This window comes from Adiantum capillus-veneris, chromosome 22 (genome assembly GCF_014529385.1).
Source record: "Adiantum capillus-veneris isolate H3 chromosome 22, ASM1452938v2, whole genome shotgun sequence".
Lineage (NCBI taxonomy): Eukaryota > Viridiplantae > Streptophyta > Polypodiopsida > Polypodiales > Pteridaceae > Adiantum > Adiantum capillus-veneris.
In genome coordinates, this window is record NC_140952.1 from 55,982,662 (window position 1) to 55,996,988 (window position 14,327).

The following is a 14,327-nucleotide window of genomic DNA, read 5'->3' on the forward strand; positions in this document are numbered from 1 at the left end:
CAAGTAGCAGACAAACCCGTGGTTGAATTCCACTAAGCGACACTTTTTTAAGTGCTTCATACACCTACCTTGTACAAGCAGTGCATTGGAGGGACACTTTTCTAGACAGCAATTCAATCTCCTTGTCGCACTCTTGTTAGGGTCAAGGTCAGCTGGGTGCGCATATCTCATGCCATCAATTGCCATGGAATTGTCACAAATGACTGCCTCATACTATTGTAAATGGGTTTGTAGGTACTCAAATGAGCAATCAATTATCCTCTGTATAGAAAAATCTGCATTAAACATTCTTGATAGTTCTGGTCCATGGTGATGAGCACGGGAATTGTATAGGAACGTGTATAGTTTTTCTTCACATGTATCCTTTCCCACATGTTCTATCTCCAGGACTATGATCCCCATGTCTGAAAGAAAAAGCAAGCCAAAACTACTATTCAAACAGAGCATTTAATGCTATTAGTAAAAGATATGTAGGCCTACTCACTCACTATGACCAAAAGAAGCATTGAAAAACTGTTGAGATGTTGAGCTCTACACCTTGACCTGGCATCCACTATGGGTCTTGGCCGCTTACGGCATTTACTCACTGGCGTGTTAGGTGACCGACACGGAGGATCTCTGCCAGTGATTCTACAGCTGGACTACACATATAGTGCCAGCCTAGTACGCTTCTAGCGAGTTCACACTTAGTGACCGCATGTACATATGTGCTACTTTTCAGCTTTAGCACTTAGTCATTTAGTACTCTCTTTTCTGTGAAGAAGAAGAAGAAGCTTTCCATCTCTTTGTGCTTTGTGCTCTCTTGCATCCTCATTCTTTACAAAAACAACTCAAGCATGGTCACAAAAGGAGTCATTATTCCAACCATGCCTTGAACCTCACAACATTGCATGGAGAATCTCAACAGATACGTACGATTTGTAAGTATGCCAATCTTGAGGGTGCGAGACTTCTAATCTTACCCTAGCAACCACTCTCGGCCCTTGGACTGTTGTTCCCCTTGTTCCCTAACCCTGTAACGTAGTGGCTTCGGTTCGCACACAGTTAACAACACACGGGCAGAGAAGAGCGACCCAGGTGGGAGGGAGAGAGAGAGAGAGAGAGAGAGAGAGAGAGAGAGAGAGAGAGAGAGAGAGAGAGAGAGAGAGAGAGAGAGAGAGAGAGAGAGAGAGAGAGAGAGAGAGAGAGAGAGAGAGAACCTGTCTCTACAATATCCAATGGCACCGAGGTGGATGGTGATGTCGCAGGTCACTGAGAGCAAGAACCAAAAGGTGGCCAGGGAGAAGAGGACAAAAAGGTGAAGGCAAGGGTGATGGCGACGCGGTAGCAAAGGACTCAAACCAGTGGAGGTCACTCAACACAAGATCACGAGAGGTGACCAAGGGGAAGAGCGCAAAAAAGGCAAAGGCAAGGGTGGTCTATTTGTTCTACTTGGAGATGGAGATGGCAACTACAACGGTGATCGGTGTCTGACTCCAAACGGTCACTCAAAAAAGGCACGTGGGTTGTGCTCACAAGGACAACCAGTTTGGGAGTAATAAACGGGATCAGATTCCCATGGAGTATGATCTACCAACCAAGTGTACGAGCATCCTAAGTTTAGAGATAGTATCCCCACCAAATATTTTAACTATACCCTCGCCCCAAATGAGCGCTTATGTAGTGAGAAAATAGTAAAAGCTTGAGCGCTCTTCTGCCTCTTTTCGCATCCTCTATTACCCAATGTTTTAACTCTACCCCTATTGACGCTACACAGTGAGCAAGCCATCTCTTTTGTTCTCCGAACCCTTTTTGTGCATCCTCCTCTTACTATCTAGTGCTCCCATTGCTTTTTTGGGCTCTTGTTCTGCAGCGCGCTTTAGTGACGCAGATCTCTACACACAGTGAAGAGGTATGGTACTACACTTTTGTGCACTTGATTTTGTGATGTCAACACCAAGCGAATAAGGAAAGGCAAACTCAGTTCGTTTCACCTATTCGCTTGGTACTGAACATCGTCACTCGGAGCACCTTCTGTGCAAGGAATACTTGATCACAGAATATGGCTCAAGTCTTTATTAATGATGTTGTACAGAAATCTCGTGAAAGCGCCAAACCTAAGAGAGCGTTTGCGAGCAAACCAAAAACACCACGAAACAAATTTCAAAACACACTATAGAGGTATGCTATTATAATTTTTTGAGGTCAGTACCAAGCGAGTAGAGGCAATACAACCGTATTTGGTGCACTTCTTCACTTTGTGCTAACCGTAGAAAGCTTAAGTCCCTTGTGCAAAAAATGACATTTGCCAATAATGACGTGTCATCTTTTGTTATGTTATTTGTAGAGATTCCTCGTGCAAAGGCTAGGCCTAGAAGGGAAACAGGTGACTCTTTGCATGCTCAAGCAAGAAGACGCCGATATGAGGCGCATAGAGGTGTCTTGCAATAGTTGCGAAGGATCAAACAACACATGCAACCGGCCATTGCACGTCTTCATTTCCATCGAATAGTGAGAGAGATTTGCAATCATTAGAGAGTGGGCATGGATGGGCCAGCAATGCACTTCTCTGCCTGTAAGAAATTGTAGAAGACTACCTTGTTGAATTCTTCAGCAATGGATATATCCTGGCTACCCATCCACACCACGTTACTATCATGCCACGGGATTTTGACACTCTTCGAAGGCTACACCTCCACTATGATGGGGGGCTTCAGCCAGTACCTATCCGAGATAGTTTTGAGATGTCGAGCTCTACACCTTGAGCTGGCATCCACTACGGGTCTTGGCCGCTTATGGCATTTACTCACTGGCGGGTTAGGTGACCGACACGGAGGATCTCTGCCAGTGATTCTACAACTGGACTACACATATAGTGCCAGCATAGTACGCTTCTAGTGAGTTCACACATAGTGACCACATGTACATATGTGCTACTTTTCAGCTTTAGCACTTAGTCATTTTGTACTCTCTTTTCTGTGAGAAGAAGAAGAAGCTTTCCATCTCTGTGTGCTTTGTGCTTGTCTTGTGTAGCTCTCTTGCATCCTCTTTCTTTACATGGTATCAGAGCTTGGTGCATGCAAGAGAGGCTAAGAGAGCAAGAGCATCACAATCCCTTCATTTGCAATCGTACAGGTTTCTGAACAGGTCTCCAAAGTGCATTACACATAGATTTATTGTACAAGTACAGTGGTTGTATGTACGCTTGATTGTGGACACTCGTTGAGTGTAGAAAGCGTTATAGGTACCACGATAGCAGGTTCAACAGATCTGCAGGTTTTTGCAGATTGCAGCTATTTTGTCTTAGTGCTTCAAAATGTCTGACGATTTCAGTCAGATTGTCACTGAGAAGCTTGAGAAAAATAACTACCCTGCATGGAAGTTCAGAATAACTAATTTCCTAAAAGGAAAAGGTTATTGGGACTATGTAGAAGGAGACAATGAAAAGGAACCAGAGATTCCCGAGGCAAATGCTATAGCAGAACAAAGGAAAACTTTGAGGGACTGGCAACAAGGCCAGAGCAAAGTGATGTATTGGCTTTCTATGAGCATCACAGATGGCATGATGGGCTATCTACAGGATGTTGAAACCCCCGCCATTGCATGGAAAAACTTAGGCAGAGTGTTCGAGGTGAACACCAAGGCCAGGAAGCTTCAACTAAAGTCGTAGCTAAATCAGGTTAAGAGGAACAACCTCTCCATCAATGATTATGCCTTGAAGATCAAGAGTATCATTCAGACTCTTGGATCTATTAAAGTCTCAGTGGAAGACGATGACATTGTCCGTGCATGCTTGGATGGTCTAGGAGATGGGTATGTACATTTTAGTTCTTCCATGAATACAAGAGACGACATCCCCGTGTTCAAAGATTTAATTTCTATGCTTATTCTTGAGGAGAAGAACCTTGACACATCTTCTTCTCATGGCAGAAATAATTCTGAACAGGCCTTCTATTCTAACTCCAACAGAGGTAGAGGTAGAGGTCGTGGTCAAGGCCCAAGGGGTTGCAGGGGCCAATTTCAAGAAGGTCAATCAAATCAAAACAATATAGGTGGCAGGGGAAACCAGTCTCAAGGCAGGGGGAGTCAAAGAGGTCGTGGTGCAGGATCACGCAGGCAGCAACATACTGCAGATAGCAGAATATGTTGGACTTGTGGTGAAAGAGGTCACATGTCACATGACTGTCCAAAGGGAAAAGCAAGTGGAAAGAGAGAACAGGGCAACTATGCATCTACTAGCAGAGATGCAGATGACAGCAAAAACGAGCGCATGTTTGTTATGCAGCATGTAATGAATACAATGTCTGCAGAGAATTCCACCCAAGATGATGTTTGGTATGTGGATTCAGGTGCCTCTAATCACATGACGTCTCGTGGAGAGTGGTTTAGAGATATGCGCAAACCAGATGTGTCAGGCTATGTGTAGACAGGAGATGACACAGCTCACCCCATTGCTCATGTAGGGGACATACCTCTAAATACGAAGACTGGGAAATCAAAGTACTTAGCAGATGTACTTCATGTCCCAAATATTACAAAGAATCTTGTTTCTGTTGGACAAATGGTTGAGCAGAGTTTGCAGGTTCGCTTCAATCCAAATGGCTGTTATGTAGAAGATTTCCAGAATGGCTGTAAGCTGATCACAGAGGGCAAATGTGTGGGCAGAATGTTTACGCTGAATGTAGACATGCCTGAGGTAAAAGCTGCATTATTTACACAGGGAACGGGTGTTGTGGCTGATGTTGAAATTTGGCACAAACGCATTGGCCATGTCAATGAGCAGAGATTGCGCAGCATGCAATCAAAACAGATTGTAAAAGGTTTGCCCAAATTCAAGGTGGATGGTATGCATAAAGTGTGTGCAACATGCCAATTTGAAAAACAGTCAAAGGGCTCATTTCCACATGAGCACAATGTAAGTAAAAAGCCACTTGAGGTGGTGCACACATATGTTTGGGGTCCAACCGATACTGCAGGTATACATGGTTGCAGGTATTATGTCTCTTTCATTGATGACCATACAAGGAAAGTATGGGTCTACCTCATGCGTAACAAAAGTGAAGTGTTTGGTCACTTTCAAGACTTCAAAGTCATGATTGAGAAGGAGACAGATATGCAAATCAAGACATTGAGGTCAGATGGAGGGGGAGAGTACTTCTCCAATGATTTTTCAGATTTTCTGCAAATGCATGGTATACGTAGGCAGTTTACATGCAGATATACTCCACAGCAGAATGGGGTCGCAGAAAGGAAAAACAGGCACATTGCAGAGGTTGCACGTGCATTGATGAATGAGAAGAACATGCCTCATCATTTCTGGGTTGAAGCTGTAAATACAGTTGTGTACATTATGAACAGGACACCTACAGCTGCGGTGTATGATGTAACACCTGAGGAAAAGTTTACAGGTACAAAGCCTGATTTGACACACTTGAAAGTGTTTGGCTGCATAGCTTATGTGCATGTACAAAATGAGTTGCGTAGGAAATTGGATCCTAAAGCAGAGAAATGTATTCTTGTGGGATATTCCCTTGAACAAAAGGGGTACAGGTGCTACAATCCTACTACAGGAGAATTATGAGTGAGCAGAGATGTAGTCTTTGACAAGATGAGCAGCTGGTACAGTAATGCACATGGCACTATTGGGGCTGATGTAAAAGGGCTGATGTAAAAGATGATGTGGTTGTACAAAATGTGAGGCCACAGTCACAAGTTTTGAGTGGACCACAAGAGTCGTCTTCTCATGGCTCTGTTTAGAAGCCATGGAATGGTAGACTACGTACGCAGGTTACTCCACCAACAGGTACAAGGAATGTATCACGAAAAGGAAAGGAAAAGGTTGATGAACCTCCCCTTATGGCTGATGCATCATCAGGTTTTTCACATGTAGACATGGATTCAGATGGTTCTGAACAAAGTCTTGATGAGGAATTTGGAATTCCGGCTTTCAGGACACCTGGTGTAAGGAAAGTACAAGAAGATGCTAGAGGGCAAAGGAGTGACCCAGGACCGCGCAGATCTAACAGAGTCAGAAATCCAGTTCATAAATTGACTTATGATGGGTATCTAGCGCATCACCAAGCCTACATGGCTAAGGTGATACAGGATGTGGAGCCCACATGTTTTGAGGATGCAGTTAGAAATGTGCATTGGGATGATGCAATGAATGAAGAGATGGCTTCATTGGAAGCAAACGACACATGGGAGTTGGTGCCATTGCCAAGTGGCAAGAAAGCTATTGGCTGCAAATGGGTGTATAAAACCAAGCATAAGGCTGATGGTAACATTAAGCTTCACAAGGCAAGGCTGGTCGCAAAGGGTTATGCACAGACGTATGGCATAGACTATGAGGAGACCTTTGCTCCAGTGGCAAAGATGACGACTGTGAGAGCTGTCATAGCAGTCGCTGCATCTAGAGGATGGATTATGCATCAAATGGATGTAAAGAATTACTTCTTGAATGGCGAGTTGCAAGAGGAAGTGCATATGGATCAGCCACCTGGTTATGTCGATCCAGGTTACCCAGATTATGTATGCAGACTTCTCAAAGCTTTGTATGGTTTGAAGCAGGGCTCTAGAGCATGGTATGACAGGATTGCCAAGTATCTTGTCAGTATTGGGTTTAGGAGAGCTCATGCTGATCATTCACTCTATGTACATGAGAGTGATGTGGGCATTGTGGTCATTACCATATATGTAGATGACCTTATTATTGTGGGTGACAATGCTATGGAGATTGACCATGTGAAGGGTCTTCTCAAAAAAGAGTTTGAAATGAAAGATTTGGGCGAGTTGCGCTACTTTCTTCGCATTGAGGTGATCAGGACTCTAGAGGGTGTATCGCTGTCACAGAGAAAATATGCTTTGGACATGTTGTCAAAGTATGGTATGGTTGATTGTAAGCCAATTTCTATTCCCTTGGATGTGAATGCAAAGTTGAGTGCAGAGAAGGGTGATGTTGTTGAGGATGTCAAGATGTACAGGAAGATTGTGGGTAGTCTAATCTACTTGACTATCATGAGGCCAGACTTGAGCTACACAGTAGGCTTGGAGAGTCAGTTCATGCAGCTTCCGAGGAAGCCACATTTGGATGGAGTACGACGCACACTTCGGTATGTGCAAGGGACTCTTGACTATACATTGTTCTATGCAGCAGATGCCCCATTAGCATTGTATGGGTATACAGATGCAGATTGGGCAGGTATCATTGTTGATAGGAGATCTACGAGTGGCTTCATGTTCTCTTTTGGGAGTGCTGTTGTTACTTGGAGCAGCAAAAAGCCGCCTACGGTTGCTTTATCGAGCACAGAGGCCGAGTACAGAGGTGCAGCAGTTGCGGCATGCGAGGTAGCTTGGCTACACACATTACTTGAGGACTTGGGAGTGCAGGTGGGGACCAGCAGATTGTCATCCATTGTGAGAACCTCAGCAGCATGCAGTTGGCTAGGAACCCAATGTTCCATGCTAGGACCAAACACATAGAGGGCCATTACCACTACGTTCGAGAGCGAGTGTTGGTGGGCGACATCGACTTGGTCTACGTCAGCACAGAGTAGCAGATAGCGGATATCTTTACCAAGGCCCTCTGAGCTAAGAAGCTTCGACGTTTCCAGACTATGCTTGGACTCTGCAACATGCAAAGCTCGAGGGGGAGTGTTGAGATGTCGAGCTCTACATCTTGAGCTGGCATCCACTATGGGTCTTGGCCGCTTACAGCATTTACTCACTGGCACGTTAGGTGCTTGATACGAAGGATCTTTGCCACTGATTCTACAGCTGGACTACATTTATAGTGTCAGTCTTGTACGCTTCTAGCAAGTTCACACTTAGTGACCGCATGTACATATGTGCTACTTTTCAGCTTTAGCACTTAGTCATTTAGTACTCTCTTTTCTGTGAGAAGAAGAAGAAGCTTTCCATCTCTGTGTGCTTTGTGCTTGTCTTGTGTAGCTCTCTTGCATCCTCTTTCTTTACAGATAGTAGAACCATGGATATTCTTAACATCCTCCCTCTCCATCCTTGTGCACGATAGATAGAGCCTTCTAGGGCTCAAAATAGCAGAAGGACACGATCACGGGTCAAGATAAATGACACAGATGGGCAGGCTGAGCCAGTCGCAGAGTGGCATGAGCAGGCCAGGGTGGACCCTGAGCCCTAGAAGGCTCTATCGATCGTGCACAAGGATGGAGAGGGAGGATGTTAAGAATATCCATGGTTCTACTATCTCGGATAGGTATTGGCTGAAGCACCCCATCATAGTGGAGGTGTAGCCTTCGAAGATTGTCAAAATTCCATGGCATGATAGTAACATGGTGTGGGGAGAAATAGAGATAGTTATGGAGGAGTGAAAACCTGTTAGGGAGGAACCAGCTAGAAAGTAAAATGAGTAAGGCATGGAGGATTCGGAGCCAATTATGGGCGAGAATGAGCCAGTTAGGGTGGAGCCTGTGCTAGTAAGGGAGGAAAATGTGCCTTCCAAGGAGGAGAATGAGCCAGCCACGGAGAGAAATGAGACCTCTAGGGAGGAGAATGATCAAGAAAGGCAAGGGGAAGCCTCTCCTTCACGAGGGCCATCCAACAAGGAGCCTTTACCAGAGGACTGGAGTATTTTAGAGCAAATCAACGAAGAAAACAAAGAGGAATTTCAATTTCTAATTAGCTCAGCACCTCTGCATGCACAAATACTGCTGCCTGGAAGGTCAGAGGAGTCCTACATTTTCAACCTCGATCAATAAGACTTCCTGTGCATGCGCATTTTCTCCAACTCCAACGCAACGGATGTGGTCTTCAACATTTCTATGTGGTACTTCTCAAGCTCTTTATAAGTCACGCTTACTTCATTAAATGGCTCACTTCTGCTAAGACATGGGTCAATACCAAGCGAGTCAGTGGCTTATGGAATTGGATAGTTAGACCACTCTCTCTGTATTGACCCGTGTCTTTGCGACAGCCGGTCAGCATTGCTATGTGTTATGTCTCAAGATTTTCTTAACAAGTCATGCTTGGTTCATTAGATGGATCACTATTGCTAAGACATGGGCCAATACCAAGCGAGTTAGTGGTTTATGGAATTTGATAGGTACACAACTCGCTTGGTATTGACCCATGGCTTTGCAGCAGTCATCAACATTGTTATGTGGTACGTCTCAAGCTCTTTATGAGTCAAGCTTGGTTCATTAGATGGCTCACTACCGTTAAGACATGGGTCAATACCAAGCGAGTCAGTGGCTTATGGAATTCGCTAGGTGTCCCAATCACTCGATATTGACCCATGTGTTTGTGGCAGTGACAGCCTGCTGAAAAGTCTAATCTCTACCATTGATTCATGCTAGGTACACCATCTCTCTTCTGCCCGCTGATTTCAAAACAAAATATACGTAATAGATCCGCTGATCTCGCCTATAATTCAGAACAACAGAGTTTCCTTTTTGGCTCAGTTGGGTTGGTTTAGTAGAGTCGATTTTGATCTAGCGCATTTTATAGTCACTGCATACAATCAATCGTGAGTTTCTTCTTGCCTTGTAAAAACCATGTTGGATTTAGGATCTTCTTTCTCCTCATCCTTGATGGTTTTGGTGTAGTGATCACTGGAGTCTGTTGTTCTTTGACCTTGAAGATAAGATTGTCTACTACGCAAACTCCGAGCAAAGCAGCTTGTTTCATGGACATGTAAAAATGTAAGGCACATCTGGATACATTTATAACTAGTACCTCGGTAATGTGTAACTAATACTCTACAATCTCCTGACCATATGTGAAAGTTAGTGTTGATCTCTTGATCCACTGTAGTGTAGTGTTAAACACCATAACCTTGGTTTTACCAAGGTTTACAGACAATCCACTATCCTCTGTAAAATTGTGTAATGCATTCAACTATTGCTGCATACCCTCTGGTGAGAGAGAGAGAGAGAGAGAGAGAGAGAGAGAGAGAGAGAGAGAGAGAGAGAGAGAGAAGAAGAAGAAGAAGAAGAAGAAGAGGAAGAATGTTTTAACCTCATAGGAAACTATCCCAAGAGACCACCAGCCTGCTATAAATGAAAGTATGCTCCCTACTTCTTTGCCGAGCAAGGAGCAAGCCTTTGAGTGTCTTTCCAAATTATGCGCCAAATGTGGTGCCCTTACAAAACTCCAAAAAGTTTTGGATGCACTATTTCTATTAACGGTCGGCTTCTCGAGCACGTTGATTGCTAAATACGAGCGACATGGTTGTGGACAAGACAGCTCTCGGCTATTTTAACCACATGAAAATTGATGGTTTCCTCATCAGACGAGGTCTCTTGAAGTGCTTTTATACGCAAATATGCCAAGCAAGGGCAGGAGAAGAAGCTCTAAAATGTTTTTTTTAGATGCAATATGATCGGGCATGTTCTTGATGACCATTTCCCCCAAAATGTTGCCTGTCGGATGCATTGAATGATGGGAATGTTGTCTCTTGGGGAACTAGTCGTGGGATACGCACCGCAAGAGCAAGGCCAAAAAGCTTTAAGCTGTTTTCAGCTTCCTATCAGGAATGTTGACTCTTGGAATGCACTGGTTGTGGGATGTGCCGAACATCAGGGAAGTGAGCGAGCTCTAGAATATTTTCGGATGATTGAAAAAATTTTGGTTGTTTTCAGCTTCCTATTAGGAATATTGACTCCTAGAATGTAGTGGTTGTGGGATGCACCGAGCATCAGGGAAGCGAGCAAGCTCTGAGTATTTTCAACTGATGTGAAGTGAGCAAATCTTTGTATATGATATGAGCACATCTCTCTAGATGCAATCACCTATGCTTGCATCTTGAAGGCATGTTGCAATTTTGAAGATGCAAAGATGGGCAAAATCCCTGGGATTGTTTTGAACAGATGCAAAACAAGGCTATGCGGAGTGTGGATTCTTGGAATGCACTAATTGCAAGATTCCCCCAATAGGGAAAAGCTCTAGTCTATTTTCAATAGATGCGAAGCGAGGACCCCTCTCCGGATGCAATCACCTACGCATGCATCTTGAAGACATATTTCTCTACACAAAAGGCTGATACGAGCACATAGAATCAGTCTATTATTGTTGGCTAGAGTTTGATGAAAAAACATGACAGTCTTAGTTGATATGCTTGTCAAATGTGTTGCAATTTAGAAAAGTGACGATTTCTCCATGGTGGTCTTCAAGCGCATCTCTATAAATGCAATCACCTCTTCTTGCATCTTGAAGGCATGTGGCAATTTGGAGAATGCTAGATGGGCAAAATCCCTTGTTATTTTCAACAGATGCAAAGTGACGACATCTCTTCGGCTGCAATGACCTATGCTTTCATGAAAAGCGAGGGTTTCCCAACAGACAAATTCTCTTGAAGTGGTTTTATATGTGGAAATGCCAATACGACCTTTGCATGTTCTTGACCGGGGGGATTGACTCTATGTACAAAAGGAGATTCCACCTACTAGTGAACAACTTTGATAAAACCCCTATATGACTCATATTAGGGAATATGACCCCCCTTTCTACACTTATACGACAATCAATGAAGAAAAATATCATACCCCTATCTTACATATAAAATTTAGGTCTTACATGCTCTAACTAAGTAAAACTAGTCAAAGAGTGTGTAGCATAGTGACTAACAATTTACTAAGGAACCACTTTTGTTGATAACTAGATGTACCCTCAATGTGTCTTAGTTTGAATTTCAAACTATGTGCTCAATCAGCTTGCACTCTGGCTACTCGTCCAATTCTGACCCATCCAAAGCTATTGTAATTCAACCCTTGACCTGTTCCAAATCATCCCTTATCTATGACTGGCTTCATGAAAAATTAGATCTGTGACCTGATAAAAAACTTTCCCAAAATTCATCTGAGTTCTAATGCACACCGGTGACCAATCGTTACAAGTAATCAACCCGAGCCAGTCAACCCGAGCCAGCTCCCCCCCCCCCAAACCATAAAAATGATACCCCCTCCCTTATTTTTAATTTGGGAGATAAATTATCGGGGGCCAGCCCCTCACTTACACGCTTATGTAACTTGTTTAAAAAAAACCCTCCCTTTCACTTACGTTGTGCGGTAATTTTTCCATGGTGAATCCCCCGGAGTTCTTGATGACTAAGATATTTCCTATTAGGTGCATTGACTGATGGGAATGGCGTCACTTGGAATGCACTGATCATGGGATATACACCACAAGAGCACGGCCAGAAAGCCTTGGACTATTTTCAACTTTCTATCCGGAGTGTTGACTCTTGGAATACACTCGTTGCGAGATGTGTCGAACAACAAGGAAGCGAGCAAGCTCTAGAATATTTTCAGATGATGCAAAAGCTTAATGCTATTTTTAGCTTCCTAACACGAATGTTGACTCTTGGAATGCACTGGTTACAAGATGCGTTGAACATCAGCAAATCAAGCAAGATCTAGAGTATTTTGAGTTGATGCAAAGCGAGCACTTCTTTGTATATGAATCAAGCACATCTCTCTAGCTGCAATCACCTAAGCTTGCATTTTCAAGGCATGTCATATTTTGGAACATGCAGATGGGAAAAATCCAAGGACTGTTTTGAACAGATGCAAAGCGAGGCTATCAAGAGTGTGGACTCTTGGAATGCATTGATTCTAGGATTCGCCCCACAGAAGAAAGCTCTAGTCTATTTTTAACAGATGCGAAGTGAGGGCCTCTCTTCGAATGAAGTCCCTTGGAGTGCTTTTGTATCCAGATATGCCAAGCAAGGGCAGGTGAGGAAGCTCTGAATTATTTTTCTAAGGTGCAATAGGACATGGGCATGTTCTTCATGACCATTTTGCCAGAAATATCACTTGTCGAATGCATTGAACGATGGGAATGGCGTCTCTTTCAATGCATTGGTCGTCGGATATGCATCGTAGGACCAAGTCCAAAAAGCTCTAGGCTGTAGCGGCTCTTTCAATTCATTGGTTGTGGGATACGCATCGCAGTAGGGCCAGAAAGCTCTAGGATTTTTTTAGATCTTTACTCGGAATGTTGACTCTTAGAATGCACTCGTTGTCGGATGTGTGCAACAAGAGCAAGGCCAATGAGGGATACATGAAAAAAGTTGTGCTTTGCTTTTCTTAGGAAGATGTGTACACCAAATATGGTGCTCTTCAGAACGCACGAAAAGCGCTCAAGGAGCTTCTTGTATGAAATGCCACCTCTTCAAATGCAATGATTGTCGGATGTGCTTAACATAAGTAGGACAAGGGAGCTACACTATTTGCAGCTGATGTGTAACCGCGATCCATGCCTTTTGGCTTGCCAGCAAACGACTCTCATGTGCATCAAAAGCTTTCAAAGGAAACGTCTTCTTCTAGATGGATTCACCCATGCTTGCATCGTGGAAGTTGGTCACATTATGCAAGACCTTCACATGGGTATGGAAATTCATATTTTTACTCAGAGGTTGCTGAAAAGGTATTCTTGGCATTGCCTGGGCTGACATGTATGCGGAATATGGTGTACTTCAAAAAGAGTTTCTTGAGGAACTTCTTTTACAGAATGTCACCTCTAAGAAGGCATTGCTTGCTGGATATGCGGGACAGGGGCACTTTCAAAACACATAGTGAGTTCCTGAGGGGATGAAGCGAGCACATCTCTTTAGATGCAATCACCTACCTTGCATCTTGAAGGCATCTGGAAATTTGGAAGATGCTGAGATAGGAAAAATCCCTGGTCTGTTTTCAACAGATGGAGTTCTACCAAACATCCAGCAAACTTATCCAAGCAAGCTCAAAACCGAGCAAAGTTATTAAGTGAGTTTCTCACATGTATATATACATCTTTTCTAAAAAGAGATATCAGAGAGAGAGAGAGAGAAAGAGATTTCTCTAAACCCAAAAAATAAATGCCAGCACCTTTGCTCCCCAATCATGACTACAAACCTAGTCGTCCTTATACATGTCACCATTGCTAGCAAAATATGTTTTTTTGGAAACTCAATTATAGATCAATTGAACAGCTTAGTTCACAAAGATGGAAGATGCAACTCCTTTCCATTTTGGATCATTGTTTGGAAAAATCTAGCAGATGTTTAGAAGGCCATATTTTGTTTGCAGCAAATTTCAATCTCTTTTGAGCTTGTGTCTCCTCAAGACAAGGTGGTAAGGAAATCTTGCTAGTTGGATGAGGGAAAGGGTTGGATCGTATTGACATGCATTTTTTGCAGTTGATAAAGACTTGCCAAATCAAGAGCTACCATGTATGTCCACTACAAAGAGTGCTAACAAGTGCAAAAAGATGCTTAGGTCTCTCTCTCTCTCTCTCTCTCTCTCTCTCTCTCTCTATATATATATATATATATATATATATATATATATATATATATATATATATATATATATATATATATATATATATATATA